At 42.3% G+C, this 19,992-nt stretch overlaps 1 pseudogene across 1 annotated transcript in view; it reads right to left on the bottom strand.

Annotated features, from left to right (window-relative positions):
- LOC311140177 (outer dynein arm-docking complex subunit 2-like) overlaps positions 1–19,992 on the bottom strand; it is a 99,717-nt pseudogene that overhangs the window by 59,543 nt on the left and 20,182 nt on the right. Inside the window, exons 8-14 of the transcript in view lie at positions 18,031–18,177; positions 17,383–17,592; positions 15,885–16,122; positions 15,564–15,674; positions 15,179–15,333; positions 9,777–10,013; positions 6,463–6,578 (exon numbers count right to left, since the gene is read on the bottom strand). The product of the transcript in view is annotated as an outer dynein arm-docking complex subunit 2-like (transcript). The remainder of the gene's footprint in view (positions 1–6,462; positions 6,579–9,776; positions 10,014–15,178; positions 15,334–15,563; positions 15,675–15,884; positions 16,123–17,382; positions 17,593–18,030; positions 18,178–19,992) is intronic.

The following is a 19,992-nucleotide window of genomic DNA, read 5'->3' as shown; positions in this document are numbered from 1 at the left end:
GGATTTCTTGCCAAGTAATACGAGGGCCAAGGGAAACTAATACTTCTACAGCAGACCTATCTAATGTCAGCCTATCCATTTGGATGAGGAGTTATTTGGACTCCCTTTTCTACCCCTCAATGTAGGTTAGGCCAACACTGTTCACAACACTAATACTCAACAGAATGCCTACAGAAGTTCTATCTTCATTTGATCACTCTGTTGTTGCAGAGAATTTTCAGCAGGAAATGCTAATTGCAGTGTATTCAAGGTTTAAACAGGCTTCTAAAGTTTGTAATTTCCACTTTAAAATGTCAGATTTGATTTATCCTACCAAAAAATGTATCAACCCCTACAAAAATGTCCATTAATTATAATCCACATAATAGTTCACATTTCCTGTTGCTGCAGGATTATTTTCCTGCTGTGAGAAACTGGTCAAATTAAGATAGTACATCTGTATCTAATGACCTTTCCATGTAGCCTACACTGTTCAGAGGAACAAGGGACCGGAGTCAGTCACGGAGGAACTGAAGGAGTCAGTGTGTTTCCCTGATCGTTCAGGCCAAGCTGGCACCATAGACCCTGGTTTGAGTTCATGGGCACCAGTGGGCTAGCTGATACCACAGAACTCTCAGACACTTATGGGGCTACGCTGCTGGTGAGCCTCTCTCAGAACCACCTCGGAAGAGAGCGGACACATACGCGGCCTTCATTGAGGCTTGGCAGATCAGGACGCTTTTGAAATCATACCTCAACATAATCGCCACCAAAGGGGGAAATATACAGTATCAACAGTGGTGTAAAGTACTTAAGTAAAAATACTTTAAAGTACTACTTAAGTCATATTTTTGGGTATCTGTACTTTACTATTTATATTTTTGACTACTTTTACTTTTACTTCATTACATTCCTTAAGAGAATATTGTACTTTTTACTCCATACATTTTCTTTGACACCCAAACGTACTCGTTACATTTTGAATGCTTAGCAGGACAGGAAACTAGTCCAATTCACGCACTTATCAACCGAACATCCCTGGTCATCCCTACTGCCTCTGATCTGTCGGACTCTAAACTCACATGCTTCGTTTGTAAATTATGTCTGAGTGTTGGAGTGTGCCCCTGGCATTCCGTAAATAAAAAAACAAGAAAATGGTGCCATCTGGTTTGCTTAATATAAGGAATTTGAAATGATTTATACTTTCACTTTTGATACTTAAGTATATTTTAGCAATTACATTTACTTTTGATACTTAAGTATATTTTAAACCAAATACTTTTAGACTTTTATTCAAGTAGAATTTTACTGGGTGAATTTTACTTTTACTTGAGTCATTTTCTATTAAGGTATCTTTACTTTTTCCACCACTGAGTATGAAGGTAGCATACATAGCTACTGCCAGCCTGTAATGTCTCCAGTAATATGAAAATAGTAAACCAAGATTATGGAAAGTGTATAATTAGAGATGGCAGAATGCAAATCGTCACAAAGCATGCTCCATCTACATCTCCATCAACATTATCTCTCCATCTACGACATTGAGGATTTAATATAGCATGTCTCTTAGATTTCTGTCCGTAGACATTATTGTCTGGGTGATTAATCATAACCCCCTCCCTTTGAAGGTTGTGTGGGATTGTACCAAGCCAAGGGCTCACTTTTAAAAGAGATTTGCATCTCAATGGGACTCAACTCGTTAAATAAAGGATAAATAAAGCAATGAGCACACTGGTTAACCACAATCACACGAGCCTCAATGTGAGTGGCCTATTTAACAAGGGACAGGAGTGCAGGCAGGGAGGAGTATTGAATGGAGCCTTCTAGCTCTGACAGACCAGGACTCAAGAGAGCTGGACAGGACATGGTGGTGTTTCTCTCTCTGCTCCCCTCAGATGTGGTGCCAGAGGATGAACAGTGTGTGCCGGGCCAGAGCCAGAGCCAGAGCCAGGAGCTGACCCCCTGCTCCGCTCTGCCCCAACACACAGCACAGGAAGCATTTCCTAAGGAATACTGATGATGCCACGACTCACCAGCGACAGAGGAAGTGCTTCTCAAGCCACCAGCTGTGACAGACTAGTGAGGATCCCTTTCATGGCCTGGACAGAACCCCAGATCCCTGAAAACCGCAGCATTATGAAGCTACACACGTAAGGCCCCTGCTATCCTGCTGTCCCTTTTCCCCAAAGATTAAATTAAATAGAAAACACATTATCTGGTCGGTGTGCGTGATGTACAGTGCCTTGCAAAAGTATTCATCCCCCTTGGCGTTTTTCCTATTTTGTTGCATTACAACCTGTAATTGAAATGGATTTTTATTTGGATTTCATGTAATGGACATACAAAATAGTCCAAATTGGTGAAGTAAAATGAAAAAAAGAACTTTTTCAAAATAAAAAATTAAAAGAATAACAAAAAAGTGGTGCGTGCATATGTATTCACCCCCTTTGCTATGAAGCCCCTAAATAAGATCTGGTGCAACCAATTACCTTCAGAAGTCACATAATTAGTTAAATAAAGTCCACCTGTGTGCAATCTAAGTGTCACATGATCTCAGTATATATACACCTGTTCTGAAAGGCCCCAGAGTCTGCAACACCACTAAGCAAGGGGCACCACCAAGCAAGCGGCACCATGAAGACCAAGGAGCTCTCCAAACAGGTCAGGGACAAAGTTGTGGAGAAGTACAGATCAGGGTTGGGTTATAAAAAAATATCTGAAACTTTTAACATCCCATGGAGCACCATTAAATCCATTATTAAAAAATTGAAAGAATATGGCACCACAACACACCTGCCATGAGAGGGCCGCCCACGAAAACTCATGGACCAGGCAAGGAGGCATTAATCAGAGAGGCAACAAAGAGACCAAAGATAACCCTGAAGGAACTGCAAAGCTCCACAGCGGGGATTGGAGTATTACATTTACATTTACATTTTAGTCATTTAGCAGACGCTCTTATCCAGAGCGACTTACAGTTAGTGAGTGCATACATTTTTCATACTATATCTGTCCATAGGACCACTTTAGGCCGTACACTCCACAGAGCTGGGCTTTACAGAAGAGTGGCCAGAAAAAAGCCATTGCTTAAAGAAAAAAATAAGCAAACATGTTTGGTGTTCGCCAAAAGGCATGTGGGAGACTCCCCAAACATATGGAAGAAGGTACTCTGGTCAGATGAGACTAAAATTGAGCTTTTTAGCCATCAAGGAAAACGCTATGTCTGGCGCAAACCCAACACCTCTCATCTCCCCGAGAACACCATCCCCACAGTGAAGCATGGTGGTGGCAGCATCATGCTGTGGGGATGTTTTTCATCGGCAGGGACTGGGAAACTGATCAGAATTGAAGAAATGATGGATGGCGCTAAACACAGGGAAATTCTTGAGGGAAACCTGTTTCAGTCTTCCAGAGATTTGAGACTGGGACGGAGGCTCACCTTCCAGCAGGACAATGACCCTAAGCATACTGCTAAAGCAACACTCAAGTGGTTTAAAGGGAAACATTTAAATGTCTTGGAATGGTCTAGTCAAAGCCCAGACCTCAATCCAATTGAGAATCTGTGGTATGACTTAAAGATTGCTGTACACCAGCGGAACCCATCCAACTTGAAGGAGCTGGAGAAGTTTTGCCTTGAAGAATGGGCAAAAATCCCAGTGGCTAGATGTGCCAAGCTTATAGAGACATACCCCAAGAGACTTGCAGCTGTAATTGCTGCAAAAGATAGCTCTACAAAGTATTGACTTTGGGGGGGTGAATAATTATGCACGCTCAAGTTTTCAGTTTTCTTTGTCTTATTTCTTGTTTGTGTCACAAGACAAAATATTTTGCATCTTCAAAGTGGTAGGCATGTTGTGTAAATCAAATGATACAAATCCCCCCCCCCCCCAAAATCCATTTTAATTCCAGGTTGTAAGGCAACAAAATAGGAAAAATGGTAAGGGGGGTGAATACTTTCGCAAGCCACTGTAGCCTAGACCGAGGGAGAGGGAAGGAAGCCGGCCCAAGTGGCGCAGCAGGCTAGTTTGCCCTGACCCTCTCCAGCAAGCAATCAGGCTCCTACTTTCATATGCTGCTATACGGTAGGCTACGATGTAAAATAAAAAATACATCACTCATCGCAAGTTGTCCATGTCCTGGCAAATTAATGATGCACTTCATTATATGAACAGCAGGGCAGGTTACATCCTTGATTGAGGGAACAAAGCTAATTTACTGATTCACTGCAAAGCCCCTGCTGACTGCCTGCATGCAATAATGACTGGGGCTTTACTCACAGCACAGAGCTGGCCAGGCAAGCCAGGCAGGCCGGTAGTGGGGCGTACTGTTTCTGAATTCTCTATGTGTCTAAGTGTGTCTGAGGACGAGTAGAGGTATGGACTGGACTGGAGCATCCAGCAGCTGCATTTACACCATGATTCTCTCAAAAATCCACTGTGGAGCTGCTAACTAAAACCACATGGGGGTTTTATCTAAATAACTACTACTACACCAAGCAGTATCGAATTCCCCTCGCTCTCCTCGACGGGCAAAACCCTGCACTGTTTAGCTCTTGTCATTGACCCTGTCTCAGAAATCAACCAAATAGCATGTTCATGTATTCCTACAAAAATTGGCACTGTAGAGTCCAGACAAACATTGTCAAACTTTGTTAGCGTTCAAATAGTGAGTTGAGCTGCGGCCGGACCATATGGTTGCCATATATCATTTTTGCAACACTTCTGGACCAGAAAAGTTCCTTCTAGCAAGTGAAAAGCTCCCTCACCCTAACTGAGACTGAGACACCTGCCTGAGCTGGACCCAATGTATCTGTTTAAACTTAAACCGATTGACAAGCTGTTTATGTTAATCATGTCGATAATCTAATAGAACAATGTTCCATTTGTATTTTGGAAAAAATATACAACGGCCCGGGGAATCAAACCCACTGACAGATATACTTCAGCAGTTCTATATGAATGCAATAGACTGTTTGTGCATCCCATATGGCACCCTATTCCCTATATAGTGCACTACTTTTGACCAGAGCCCTATGGGCCCTCCGGTCAAAAGTAGTGCACTGTTTAGGGAACATGGTGCAATTTGGAATGCACAAACAGTCTATTGCATTCATATAGAACTGCTGAAATATATCTGTCAGTGGGTTTGATTCCCCGGGCCGTTGTATATTTTTTCCAAAATACAAATGGAACATTGTTCTATTAGATTATCGACATGATTAACATAAACAGCTTGTCAATCGGTTGCCACTAGAGATCCTGGTTCGAATCCAGGCTCTGTCGTAGCCGGCCGCGACCGGGAGACCCATGGGGCGGCGCACAATTGGCCCAGCGTCGTCCAGGGTAGGGGAGGGAATGGCCGGCAGGGATGTAGCTCAGTTGGTAGAGCATGGCGTTTGCAACGCCAGGGTTGTGGGTTCGTTTCCCACGGGGGGCCAGTATGAAAAATATGAAATAATGTATGCACTAACTGTAAGTCGCTCTGGATAAGAGTGTCTACTAAAATGTAAATGTAAACAGTATATGCATGCTATACAGTCGGCCCTAATGTCGTGAGGACTGTACAGTAGAAGTATGTTCAGCAGCCTAGGCTGAATATGCAGCATGGGGTCACAGGAGACACGGCCTGTCTGTCTGGCACCCTGCTTGTTGTGTAAGAAGAAACTGCTGCTGGTTGTGTGACACTGTAACTCAGAGCATGTTGATGGAGGATTTTCAACAGAGGAATCAGAACTTATGCCACAGGATATTACTCTTCCAAGTCTCTCCCTGCCTGCCTGCCTGCTGCCTGTTTCCCAGTTCACCAACAAAGAGCAGCGTGTTCTGCTTTATATTAGTGGAGGGTTCATGTAAGCGCTGCCCCTGCTGCAACCTCCCAACACCAGATTGTCTTTAAAGCTGCAATATGTAACTTCATTCTCATTGAAAGTAAGTCTAAGAAGCGGTAGATCTGTTCTATCTGTGATATTTCTATGCTTCCCGTTTTTAAGTTTCGTTTTTGCGTCTTTTACTTTCGGTTTTGTACACCAGCTTCATGCAGCTGAAAATACAATATTTTTGGTTATGGAAAATATATTTCACAGCGGTTTAGATGGTACAATTATACTCTACACTATACTTGCTTGTTTTATCACATAAACTGAAATTAGGCAAACTAGAATTTTTGCAACCGGGAAATGGCAAAGAGATTTCTGCATAGTGCATCTTTTAGGAGAGAGAGTCTTGTGGAGGCTGACATGATGATATAACAGTGGCAGAGAGAGGGATTCAAACACGATAAACATATTACAGCAATGATCAACATACAAATATAAACCTGCAATAGAACAACAATGACAACTTTTATGGCAAACTTGAGACTTATGTAGTGTTATAACAGTGTAATATTTGTTAAATTTGTTGTTATGCAGAATTGTCATTATAATTAAATAATTAAAACAAATGTATTGCAACTGTGAGTGGAAAAAAAAGTTACGTACTGTACCTTTGCATTTTCAATGCATGGACAAATGCCCCATGCAGCACTGGCCTGGACATCTGGATTTGGGTTTTTCAACAAGGACCAAAGCAGGCGCACTCCCATCCAGACGGTCAATGATCCTGTTGAGGAAGAGAAAAGAGAAGAGAGAGAGAAAATAGAGAGAGAGAGGGAAGAGAGACACAGAGAGAGGAAGAGAAAGAGAAAGTGAGAGAGGGAGAGAGAGAAGAGAAAGAGGGCGAGAGAGACAAAGTCAGAGAAAGAGAGAGAGAAGAGAAAGGGAGAGAGGGAGAGAAGAGAGAGGAGGAAGAGAAAAGAGAGAAAGTGATATTACAGTGGGCCCAGTCAGTGTGATCTACACCATACTTTCACAGTTAAGAGGAGCATTTGAGAGCTTCTCTTTCTCAGAGCTGGCTCGGCTGGGCTGGGCCATACAGTATCAGTTTGCCCATGTCCAGACCCTGAATACCCATCACAGGGCAGGATCAAAGGGATCAGACATTTAGCTGAATGAGTTTTCAATCACAAACCAACCTTCAACAGTCCAATTCTGTTTCCACCACAGCTCTAAAAACCCACTCGCTGTCTCGTCTGGTAAAGTGAATCTTCATGAGAAATCACTGACCGCCTACGTGATGGTAGGCCAAAGGTTAACTTGTGTAAATTCATGTATAGTGAGTGAAGTCCATAGATATATATTTATATATAGAACCAAAACAACATTATACTGTATGGTGGGTAGTCCAGGGGTACTTCTTTCCAAATCAAACAGAGCCAGTAGACAGATCTCTCTATATTTCATTGCGTCTGAGTTGAAGTTTACTTAAGCATAAGCCGTATTTCATGCTGCGTACATGACTGTAGTCAAGGCTGTAGTCAGGGTCTGGGAACCCAAAGAATTACGCCACAGTGCGCCCGTTGTCTGGTATAAATAACATGTAACGTGTTTCCCATGTGTGCTTCCACCAACAAGGCCGACATTGAATGCTGTCATAATGACTTAAACACTCCCTAATCACGGTATCTCCGTGACTGGCAACGAGCGAGCACTCATCAGGAGAAGTCCCCTGCGCCATCTGTCTTCCGTTTGCACATAAATCAGTCTGGGGGATCATAACATAAGATTCCAGTCTACGGGGCCTCCTAAATCAAGCCCAACAACAAACTAAACTTCATATCAAGTGCCAGAAAAGTGCTGTCCTCACAAGAGCAGGTATGAAACACGTTAGCATGAAGGAGACAACTGACAGTTTGGATGAGGGATGGAAACGGGGAGACCACAAAGACTCAAGGCATTTGCAGTACGTATGTTCTTTCTTGTAAGTTACATAAAAGTACTAGGAGGGATTGTAATGTGATACTTTCTATGATGTCATTAACCATACAGTGCAATAGCTTAGAATAAAAATAAGCTAATTAAAAAAAAAAGTTTTTTAAAAGTTAGTTTTGAATAGCAACCGTTCCAATAAAGAAAACATTAAAAAATCATGTGAAAAGAACATGAAAAAACACAAATGAGGGAAAACAAATTGATTTTTTATATGTGAAATGTACACGAGCGAGACACATGTGAGGTTTCACAGGTGAACAAATCACAGACGTGTAAGTCAGACACGTGGTTTTCGGACACGTATGAAGTTTCACATATATTACATTTTCACATGACTCATGTGCACATGTGGTTTCCCAACATTTCACAGGTGATATTATACATTTCACATGTGTGCTTTTGTAACTGCCGGGATTAGAACCTGGCCAACATCTTGACCATTCAACCAAGAGGACCAAAAAACATGTGACCAACCATCACCGACTCATGTCCGCTACACTTTCACATGTGCATTTTCACACTTTAATGTCAACTAGGACTGTCAAACAGTTTTTCACATGTGAAACTGCATATCCGATTTTCGAAACTGCAATTCACGTGAGGTGAAAACACGCTTTATTTCTCACGTGAAAAGGTGGTGTTAACATGTGAACTCTAAATCTAATAATCTAAAACATGTGAAAACAGCTATTTCACAATGTGAAAATTCGATTTTAAAGTTAAACTGCAAATTTGACGTATTTATTTTTTTGTAAGGGAACAACTACGGCCAGGAGTTTTTCCTGGCCATGTGACCCTGCACCAGGAATACAAAGCCAAGATAACTGACATGGATTTTGCACCTGAATTTGAATGCAACAGACAAACAGACATCACCCTGTAGTCCAGTAAGTCAGTGAGACAATGGTCCTTCATCTGAGAACCAGCTCTGACCATATGTGGTCTGGAGCAGGAAACAATCAAATGTGAGCTATGTTAATTGCTCAGCGAACTACTGTACAAACAGGTCCACAAAATAAGTCACTGCCACAAGACATACAAAAAGCACTTGTCGAAATAACGACTTTCTGTCCACAACTAAATGTAAATGCAAAATGACAAGGCCTAAATATACATTCCATGAGAAAACATGGCCTTGAATGAATGTGTTCTGATATAATATTCTGCCTGGGCTGTGTGTGTTGAATGTCTTCCAGAAGCTAGGCTAGCTAGCCTAATTGCTGAAATGGCCTTATTTCTTCACAACAACGTTCTGCACTTTTTATTGCACCACTGTAGTTCTGCTTATCTTAACCATATAACTTTTTCCTGACAATGGTGTTAATGGCTTGCCTAACAAAACGTACTCGGACGTAAGTTATTTATTTGTGTCCAGTGTTAATTGAGTAAGGGTCTTGTAGTCTGTAACAGCCTTGTAAAAGCAATGAAATTCAGATGGGACTGTATACTGTACTGTATGCAGCGTTTGGTAGCATTGAAACCAAATGAGCACATACTGTAGTCTAGAAGCAGGACTGGACTGTATGTGTTCAGTGTTTATATTTGTACAGCCCTGAGGGCTTGGATGGCTGAAGGTATGCTACCCTGACCAGCCCAGCAACATGAATGACCACAGAAGTACAGTAAAACTGTGGGACGCGCCACCACAACCATATTTATTACAGCAGGGTCAATAAACAAGGCTTTTAAAACTGTCACTCAGCTGAAGAAGAACATGAAACCTACCTCGTAAAGATGAATGATTAAGATCATAGCCTGACATTATCATTAGGACACATGCCAAGTTGTGTCATAACACTGTCTGTCAACAACATTATTAGGACCAATTATGATGCTGAATGGCCGCTAATAACAGAGGTTATGACACATTTTGAAGAGCTTGCAAAGACATGTCTGGTCGTAAGTGAGACTTCAAACAAAGCGCTTACCACCACAGTTGATCATCTGAACTGGGTGGGTGATTTATGCCACATAATTAAATATATGATACATCTCTATGACATATGCCATGTTCTCTTGCTCTGTGGCGCAGGCCCCCACAGCCTTGGTGACGTTGACCAGCAGAGCCTGGTTGGTTCCGGTCAGCAGGTTGACCAGGGGCTGGATGCCTCCACACTTCCTGATGGTGGCCCTGTTGGCAGGTTTCTGGGCCCTCACCACGTTCACTAGTACCTCCTCAGGCTGGTCCGTTAGCAGACCCACCACTAAGGCCTTGTACTCCTGGAACCTGAGGGAAGGCATAGCACCAGGGTCAATCAATCACTTTATTCAACCAATCACTTTAATCTTTATATAGTTGCCGTATAGCCTTATACAGTATGTTATATGCTGCTTTGGACATAAGTGTATGGGCTTGAAGAATAGGACAGTGATAGACATTTTAAATATTTTACTCACATAATTCTGAATCATAATCAATATCCTGTAGATGTTATCAATTTTGTTGAGCAAGGTGAAATGCCCTAGATTGGCCAGGTGACAGTCTGATAACATAGAGAATATTGAAATGGGTGTATTTTCTTCAGTACAATTCACTTGTTCCAGTGGAAACAGGGCAGTTTCCTCACGACTGCTCAAAGGCCTCCCCACGCATGTACTTTGAATGACCGAGGTTCGCTGTGCCTTGGACTAGTTCACTCCCTGTTTTACTTTGATTTCACTTTGTTTGCCAGAATTATAGAGTGGGTGGACTACAGTAAACATTTAAGAGGGATATAATGTGGTTGCAGAAAGCCTCAACAAACCTCTGATGTACGGTTAAGTTCTACAACTGTTTTTATTCACAGTTACGGTTGCTGGCAACACAGTCCGTAGGCTATTGTAGAAAGTGTCCAAGGTCATTTGGTTTTGGTCACGATCCATCAAAATACATTCTGTGCAAGTAAAACAGTAATGAACGGAGTGGCTGCCAAAGCTAACTTTTACTGATTTAACGTAGAAAAACAATGTTATTCAAATGGCCACCACTGAAGTGTTATCTGCAGGGCACTCCTACAGTAGAATTACCTTGTAATTGCACACATAACTTTTGATAAATGGACTGCGAGTCATGTCTATTTTTGTTAAACCAATCCCAGCTCGCGTAATTACGATGGCAGAAGAAACATAACACAAAGCTTCCCGAATCAGCTCCTCGTACAAACAGTGGGCTCCACACAAGTGGAAGCATTATTAAAGCCTGTCAAAAGACACAGGAACCACAGAGAGGCTTCTGTGTAGCAGCTTTATGATTGATTGTGTTGCTCCATCTCTTTTTGTAAAGAGTTCTGTTACAGTAACACATTCATTCAAATTCGTGGTGCAAAGAACTTGAATGCTGCCTGCCTGCCCTTTTATACCACAGCCAGTTAGTTTTTAAGAAGGGTCTCTGTATGAAAGAGTCATTTCAAGGACCACGGGAAAGGAAGAGACCCTCCAAGACACTCAATGGGATCATAAAGGGACTGGGAGACTTTCAGATGGATACATTCTACTGCCTAATGTAGAACAGAAACATTTACTCACTTCAAAATGAAGGAGAGTGAACTGCTGCCTGAATAGGCCTTGGGCTCCGGTGAGCAAAGTTCTGTAGATAGAAATGTGAGGCAAGAAAGAAGTATCATTACGATACATAATTATGGTCTGTTCATCATAGACTCTGGAACAGAGGTAAGAGAAGTAGGACTGGATGGATAGTCAGTAATTGTAACTGAACCACACAAACATTATTGTGTTGGCAAATACAGTCTGAGTTTTGGCAAGGACCACTTTCCATTGCAAAGTTATTCCCTCACTCTTTTGTTACAGGGCTTAGTTTTTACACAGCGTTTGTGTGTGTCCATAACACCTAAGTATATATGGTTCAAGGGGCCACATATCAATGCACCTATAAATCAGCTTTTAAATCTGCACGAAACAACGGTCCAAAACTTTCCTAGTGCGAGACGGGAAGATTGAAAGGCCTTTTTTATGAAGGCCTTTCATACATATAGGCTATAGGTCTAGTCTCCCTCCATATTCCAGGCCTTATGAAAATGTTACATCTCTGGACATTTAGACGATGTAAAGCTTTAAAACAAACACACTTAAGTTATGAAGGTAATTATATTTTTAACCATCAATCATCTCTCATTTTGATGCACCATTAATCAGGCAAATAGCTTACAGATGCTGATTCTTCTGGACTTTAGCGGAGGTCTCCCTACTCACATCTCAGGCCTGCATCCAAAATGGCACCCTATTCCCTATATCCATTACTTTTGACTAGAGCACTATGGGCCCTGGTCAAAAGTAGTGCACTACATAGGGAATATGGTGCCATTTGGGATGTAACCTTAGGGCCTGCCTGTACCATACAGTCAGGCCATGTTAAAGATAACTCACAAAAAAGTATGCTGCCTGCTATTGGCCACAAGGGCTTGTTTAAGTTGTTCATGTACTACTTGTGAATACAAAAAAACTATATTCCGAAAATATTTTTGTCTCGAAACACCACTCGACCCATGATTGATTCTGAAATGAACACATGCCCTGAACAACTCTCCCTGAAACTCTCTATTACCGTTCGCAGCCTTTCCTGGTGCAGAAATGGCTTGGTCATTTCATTCCAAACCTGCGTCTGACCTTGACATTTTTGTATGTTATTCAAATAACCCTGAGAGAATAAAAAAAAACTCTCATCCACTTGCAAATGTAAGTGTGTATTAAAACACTCAGTGCTCTACTCTGCATCACGCTGGTTTCCTCTCCTGCCTGCCTGCCTGCCTGGAAAACCCACAGCCACATTTCTACCTTCGTTCACACCCAACCCCCCGAGCCGTCCAAAAAACTAAACAAAACACAAACGCTACACAGGAAAGTAACCATTAAATGGGAACATTGTAGCGGGTGTTACAATCCTTTGGGTCTCTCTCTCTCTCACTGACTGGATTCCTTACTTATTTATCACATCCCCACTTAATGAGTGTGAGGGCACCCTTCTGAGGGGTTTGATGTTTGCTAATGAAGTGTCACCCAATTGCAGTTTTGTATGCGATTATCAGTATCATTGCTAATCATTGCTATTATTATTATGGCCTTTTTGCATAGCAACAGTGTTATGAGTAATTACGCTGCGGCAAGCGGCCTGTAATGGGAGCAAGTGCACGGAGGTGCCACATTACTCATTGCCAGTGCAGTTAACTTGTTTTATCGCCTTGCCAGGCTGCACTCTGAAGGGCTCCCAATCTCTGCCATTTTTTATACAGCAGAACTGGACTGAATATGAAGGCTTGTTTAGTAGCCAGAGGACTGACAGGCAGTCTGAAAGGTTCACTTTGTTCCCTGAAAACCCGTACTGTATAAATTCTTTAGTCTTTACAGCTAAATATGTTGTCAGCCAACACTTCTCTTTCTATGCAAACAGAACATGCACTTTTGTTTATGACAACAACCACTGGTCTGGTTGTCCATTATGAACTTGGCACCAGAGACAGTAATCTACACATGCTCTTTCCATGACATAGACTGACTAGGTGAATCCAGGTGAAAGCTATGATCCCTTATTGATGTCACCTGTTAAATACACTTCAATCAGTGTAGATGAAGGGGAGGAGACAGTTTAATGAAGGATTTTTAAGCCTTGAGACATGGATTGTGTATGTGTGCCATTCAGAGGGTGAACGGGCAAGACAACATTTTTAAGTGCCTTTGAACAGGGTATGGTAGTATGTGCCAGGCGCACCAGTTTGAGTGTGTCAAGAACTGCAATGCTATTAGGTTTTTCATGATCAACAGTTTCCCGTGTGTATCAAGAATGGTCCACCACCCAAAATACATCCAGCCAATTTGACACAACTGTGTGACGCATGGGCCAGCATCCCTGTGAGCGCTTTCGACAGCTTGTAGAGTCCATGCCCGACGAATTGAGGCTGTTCTGATGGCAAAAGGGGGTGCAACTCAATATTAGGAAGCTGTTCCTAATGTTTTGTACACTCAGTGTATATCCACCTGTTTTAAAGAGAGGGTTATTGGCATACTTCTGTAATGGGATCTTTGTTTAATTTCATGTGGCAACAGGCACTTGCTTCCAGTTGGGAAGACTTAACTTAGACTCTAAATGTAGGATATCATTCTATCAGTTATGAAATATGAGTTGGAGAGAGACCGGTGTGACTACTGGGCCCTCTGCAATTTTAAATCCTACAGGGTTTTTGAGTCAAAGGCTAGACATTTCCACATATCTTAATTCATCATATAAAACCATATTTAATTGTTTTTTAAACACTCATTGTAAAAATATATAAAAAGACACAGCCTTATCAGTTTGTTGGCATCGTTTCTGAAAATAAGCCTTGAATTTATTAAGAGGTTACCGTGGTATAAATGAATGCATATGGCTTGTATTGTATGTCCCCAGAGCAGCCCAGAGTAAGAAAATAAATACAGCTAAATCATTTTTTCATGGGAGTACCTTTTAGCAACCGTCAACAGCTGTCAGGGCACGATTTCTAGGCATTATTTATTTTTAGGGGAAATTACTGACATAAAAATCATCCGACGCAAAATAAAGCCAGCCAGGAAAGATTCCAGAAAGTGTCACTGTTGAAGGGAACTAAATGACAATTAAGTAAACGTGGGCATGCCGTAACATGACAAATGATTTAAGAGTCTGTCAGCTTACATTTCTGACATTATGAAGTAGTAATTATTTTAGGCAGCTTTCTCTCTGTCTGCTTGCCCATGTTCAATACTAATGGGAGGAGAGCTGCTTTAGACTAACACATTATTGGGTGTCTATAAAATCAACACTTTTCTTCATCTTTTGTTAACAGTGGAAAATAGCACATTCCTCCTGCAAACAGTCACGTAAAAGATCAGAGATAATAGAATCCGTGGCAGAACTCTACATTTTGTCCAAATAATCACTTCGACCAGACACAACGTAAAGGACGAGATGTGACTACACTTGGGAGTTAAACATTTGAGACTCCCATATGAACAAATGAGAGGTCTTGTAAAAACACCACATGTGATTGCAGTCCTTCGACCCTCATCCCAACTGCTATCACTATGCTTTCCATTGGAACGTAATGTAGACCCATCTGCCCATACTATCAACTTAGCTCTCTAAAACACGAAAGACTCTTGCTCACTAAACTAGCAATTATATTTTCTAAGTATAACAAGCACCTATGGCTACCCATTCAATAAATGCTAAATGGACATCAGTCAAATATCTATGTACTTCTGCATGGGTGATTTGTCAAAGTCAGGGCTAGTCCCCACTACAGTAAATAATATATAATATATGGGATCACAACCTGCAAACACACAGTTTAACTCTGGTTCTGGTTAGGCTCCAGTCTGAGTGGGGCTGTAGTGATAATGAGGGGTAATAATAATGGGAGGGAGGAAAAGGGCGCGTAACGTTACTTAGCCACGTTCTCCATGCTGATGGAGCACTTCCAGATGGCCCCGGTGGTGGCGGCCAGGAGCTGCTTGTTGTCTGCCTGGCTCAGCAGAGTCACCAGGGGCTGCAGGCCCTCGTACTGACGTACCAGGTCACGGGTACGCTTGTCTTCCGCACACTGACATAGACAGGGAAAGACAGGCAAGAGATATAGCTTTGGGGCTATTAGTACACATCTAAAAACTATGATAGACATATTTTTGGAAGTTCTTTGCCCTAATGCTTATGCATTGTTCACATTCCCAGCATCAATGTACATTTTTGCTTGTTAATGGGTTCCTTTTAAATGAGAATAGGTATGGACCTAAGACAGGAATTTAACTGGGGGGGGATGAGGCACAGGATCACCTTGAAGATGGCAATGGCACAGTGCATCTGTAGCTCGTGGTTGTCACAGTTGAGGTTTTTCACCAAGTCCTCGATCATGCCCTCAGTCTGGATGGCAATTCTGTAACTTCTCTGTAAATTAAAGTGTAGGGAAAACACATAGGCAATCAGAGACAGTGTTTTGAGTTCCAATGATGAATCACACAGTGGTCCTCTTCAGGGTGGCACTCCATACCTTAATCTGCTGAACATGCTTCCCACACCATGCATGCGCCCGAAATGGCACCCTATTCCCTATGTAGTGTACTTCCTTTGACCAGAGCCTCACAGTGAGCCCCTCACCTCTGAGGCACACTCTTGCAGGGTTCCCACCACAGGTATTAGCATGTTCTCATGGGGAGACTTGATCAGGCGGGCCAGAAGAGGGATTCCCCCGGCCTTGCGGATTGATTGCCTCCTTGTTCCTGGTTCTCTTACTGCAGCTCCAGAGGGCCAGGGCCCCGCAGCGAGCCACCTCCACGTCTTTCTCCTGCTCCTCTGTCAGGGCCGCCGAGTCAGGCATGCAGTCTAGTAAATCCACCTGGGAACACATACACAGAGACAGACATGCACACATACACACACACACATACACACACACATACCCACACAGACACACACACACATACATAGACACACACACATACACACACACACACAGAACATGCACACACGCAGAGCACAACACACAAATCAAATCACACTCGATGATCCAGTGTGTATCAAATACAATTTATATCAGACATTAGAAAAGTAATGTCGGATTTGTTCAGTGAATGTGAAATCCACAGGAGATGCTGTAATGATAGCTGTGGTTTCCATTTGCGCAATGTATTAAACGAGAATAGCAAAGTTGTTGGCCATGATTAGGTGCATAATTAAATTATATTACCGTGGGGTCTGATATAATTTAAAAAAGAGATTCAGAATGTGGAAAAACAGCAGGTCTGCGTGTTGATGTTACGATGTTGAAATCCCAGAGGTACCCTTTATGACCGTCAGTCTGTGTGTCAGGGCTGTGTTAATCCATAGTTCCTGTACGGCCACTGACACAGAGCAGGCAAAGCTATTACACATGTTATGCAGTTCAAAGGTGGTCTCAGTCTGTAGTTTAGCGTGAAATTAATCACTCCTCTGCAATGACTGCAATGAGCACATCCGATTTGGTACTTCACAATAAATATACAAGGCCCACAGGCTTTAATCACATGCCGCTCTGTCAATAAACATAAACTCAGGTCCGAGGATGTCAAAGGACATTCTATCTGTTTCCCCCTGACTGACTTTGATGTTTGTCACATGAGACCAAGGAAAGGGGGAATGGGGGGTGAGGACTATCAGAGAACTTAGTGTATGGAAACTCAAGGTAGCTAGAAGAGCCAGTACTGTGAGGAGGTGTGTGTTGCTGTGCTGTGTTTTGAAACAGAGCCGAGTTGGGTTGGGCTGTGCTGTGTGTTGGTGTGTAGTGGGGGAGTTATTCTGTGTAGTGCTGTGCCGGGTCGGCCTATGTTGTGCAAGTTTGTGCTTTGCTGTGCTACAGTACAGTATGTGATTCCAAATTGGCTCTGTAATGGGTTAGTTAGAGCATGCTACTGGCAACAGCAGCAGAGCTGTGGGTTCAATTCCCGCACCGGTCACACATACACATATATTTATGTGTCACTGTCAATGCCGACAGTTGTGTAAGTCTCTTTGGATAAAAGCGTCTGTCTAAATGACATTATTATTATGTTCCCTTTTGCAAGGCTATGCTTTACTGTGCTACAGTATAGTACAGTATGTATCTTCCAACCATACTCACCAGTCTCTTGATTCCTCCGTGCTGTCTGACTGTCCTCCTGGCCCATCGGAACTTGGCCACGTTGGCGATGGTCTCTGTGGCCAGATATTTCAGATCCTTGTCTGGGGAGTCCAAGATCTTCACCATGATCTGCAGACCCCCTAAGTCAGCAATAGCCCGGCGGATCTGACTGTTACAACGGATCTCCTTCAGAATCTTCAGAGAGCCAATCTAAATCAAACACACAGATGATAAGTCAACAAAGTATATCTCCTTAAATCAAGAAAACATTTTTGGGGCCTATATTAAGAAAAACTGTGAAGCCAATGCCAACAACATGAGGTACACATCTGTCAACTGGAGCACAAATAAAGAGCATTATGTAAACCCCCAAAACGTGCCCCTGTAAAAATAGACAGCAGTTACTAAAGAGTTTCAACATAAAGGCATGCGGTATAAAAAGCACCCACACATCTCATTAGGTCTATTGGAGTCTAATTGATACACTGTGTCCTTAAAGGCAGCGGGCCTGCCTTCCCAGGCCTACAGTCAGTATACTCTTTGTATCTGAAACACTAGGCTGCCACACACAGCACAGCTCTGTTCCCCCCGCGGGCAACCAGGTCCGATTGGCAGGGAGCAGGGACTGAGACTGGGAGGGCTACTCACTTTGAATTTGATTTCTTATGTATCCAGCAAGTTAATGAGGACTTCAAGGCCACCTACATCCCGGATGGCCAGTTGGCACGTCTCCTGGGCTAAATTAAAGTCCCTAATGGAGCACAGAGCAATCACAGTGGCCGTCTGGTTGCCTCCCTGAAATAATAATGAAAACAAGGCACCAATGAATGAATGAATGAAACCGCAGACAGAGAAAAGAGAATTAAAGAGACATTTAGAAAAGGGAAAACACAGCGTCTCCCCTCCTGCTGTACTTTTCTCCCCGTCTTTTTTTTCTCTCTCTCCTTGGCTTTAATAAAATCAAATAAAATCAAATTGTATCATGCCTGTTGTGGTTATTTTGTTTACCACAGTTTGGTAAGTGTTTAGCTTTGTGACGGTAAACACTGGTAGAGAGAAACTATTGGATACAGAATGGCACTCTGACTACTAAGCTGCCTGCAGCCAGAAAACCATAGACAATGACTTAAGTTAGAGATTAAAGAGAAAAATGAGCATTGAAATGATGAACATAATAATGAGTAAGCACTTCAAAAGACTCTGTTTTGACAGTTGCTATACACACACACAATAACTCAAGGCTTGTTTCTACCCAATTAGCTACTTAGTAACTACTACTAAGCAAACAAGTGGTTTGGGAGTAGAAAATCTGTTCTTTGATTTCACTACAAGTGCCTCAATATATGGGAACAGGATATTGAGCAGATTTAGGTTTATTGCTTCTTAAGTGCAACATACAAAACAATGTCAAATGTAAAACAGGTGACTTGGGGCCATTCTCTGACCTATCTGATGAGCAACAATTGCCATTCTCAGATACTTTTTAGTCTGTATTGTGTTTTTTTTGTTGCAGTGTATTGAGTTTTAATGTCACGTGCACAAGTACAGTGATTTTTTTTCTTGCAAGCCCTAAACCCAACAATGCAATAATCAATCAATAAACACACGATAAATAAAAATAAGAAATAAGAAGAACACAAGAAAAGAAGAAGTTATATACAGGGTAATTTCCAATATTTCCAATATTTGTAGGGGGGGACAAGGTGACTAGGCAACAGGGTGTATGATAAACAGAGTAGCAGCAGCGTAAATGATGGTTGAATGTGAGTGTGTGTAGAATGACTAGAGTCAGTATAAATGTGTGCATGTTATGCGTGTGTGTTGCAGTGTCCGTGTGCGTCAATTTGTAGAGTCCTTAGAGTGTACATAGAGACAGTGCAAAAATAAAAATGAAGAGTCAACTCAGTCTGTGTATCCATTTTGTTAGCTATTTAGTAGTCTTATAGCTTGGGGATAGAAGTTGTTAAGGAGCTGTTGGTGTCAGACTTGATGCACCGGTACTGCTTCCCATGCGGCAGCAGAGAGAACAGCCCATGGCTTGGGTGGCTGGAGTCTTTGACGATTTTCCAGGCCTTCCTTTCACACCACCTGGTATAGAGGTCCTGGATGGCAGGGAACATAGCCCCAGTGATGTACTGGGCTGTCCGCTCCACCCTCTGTAGCGCCATGCGATCGAGGGCAGTGCTGTTGCCATACCACGCAGTGATGCAGCCAGTTAAGATGCTCTCAATGGTGCAGCTGTATAACTTTTTGAGGGCCCATGCCAAACTTTTTCAACCTCCTGAGGGGGAAGAGGCGCTGTCACGCCTTCTTCGCGACTGTGGGCACGTGTGTGGACCATTTTAAGTTCTTAGTGATTTGGAAACCGAGGTACTTGAAGTTGCAGTGTATCTTTTGTTAATGTCAAATGGTTCAGACCATGATGGAATAAAACCATCTGATGGCAGATGGAAACAGAAGTTCCACACATTAGGTAGAAAATACAGAAGTAAGCTGGTGTAATACTAGATGTGTTACATGACTTTGAAATGTGACACGGCATCCTGAAGTCAAAATCTCCTGGCAAGTGAACAATCAAAATGTTATTGTTTAATTATTTCTCATTTTTTT

Source organism: Coregonus lavaretus (genome assembly GCF_964263955.1).
Source record: "Coregonus lavaretus genome assembly, chromosome: 2".
Taxonomy (NCBI): Eukaryota; Metazoa; Chordata; class Actinopteri; order Salmoniformes; family Salmonidae; genus Coregonus; species Coregonus lavaretus.
This window is presented reverse-complemented; position numbering and strand designations above follow the sequence as displayed.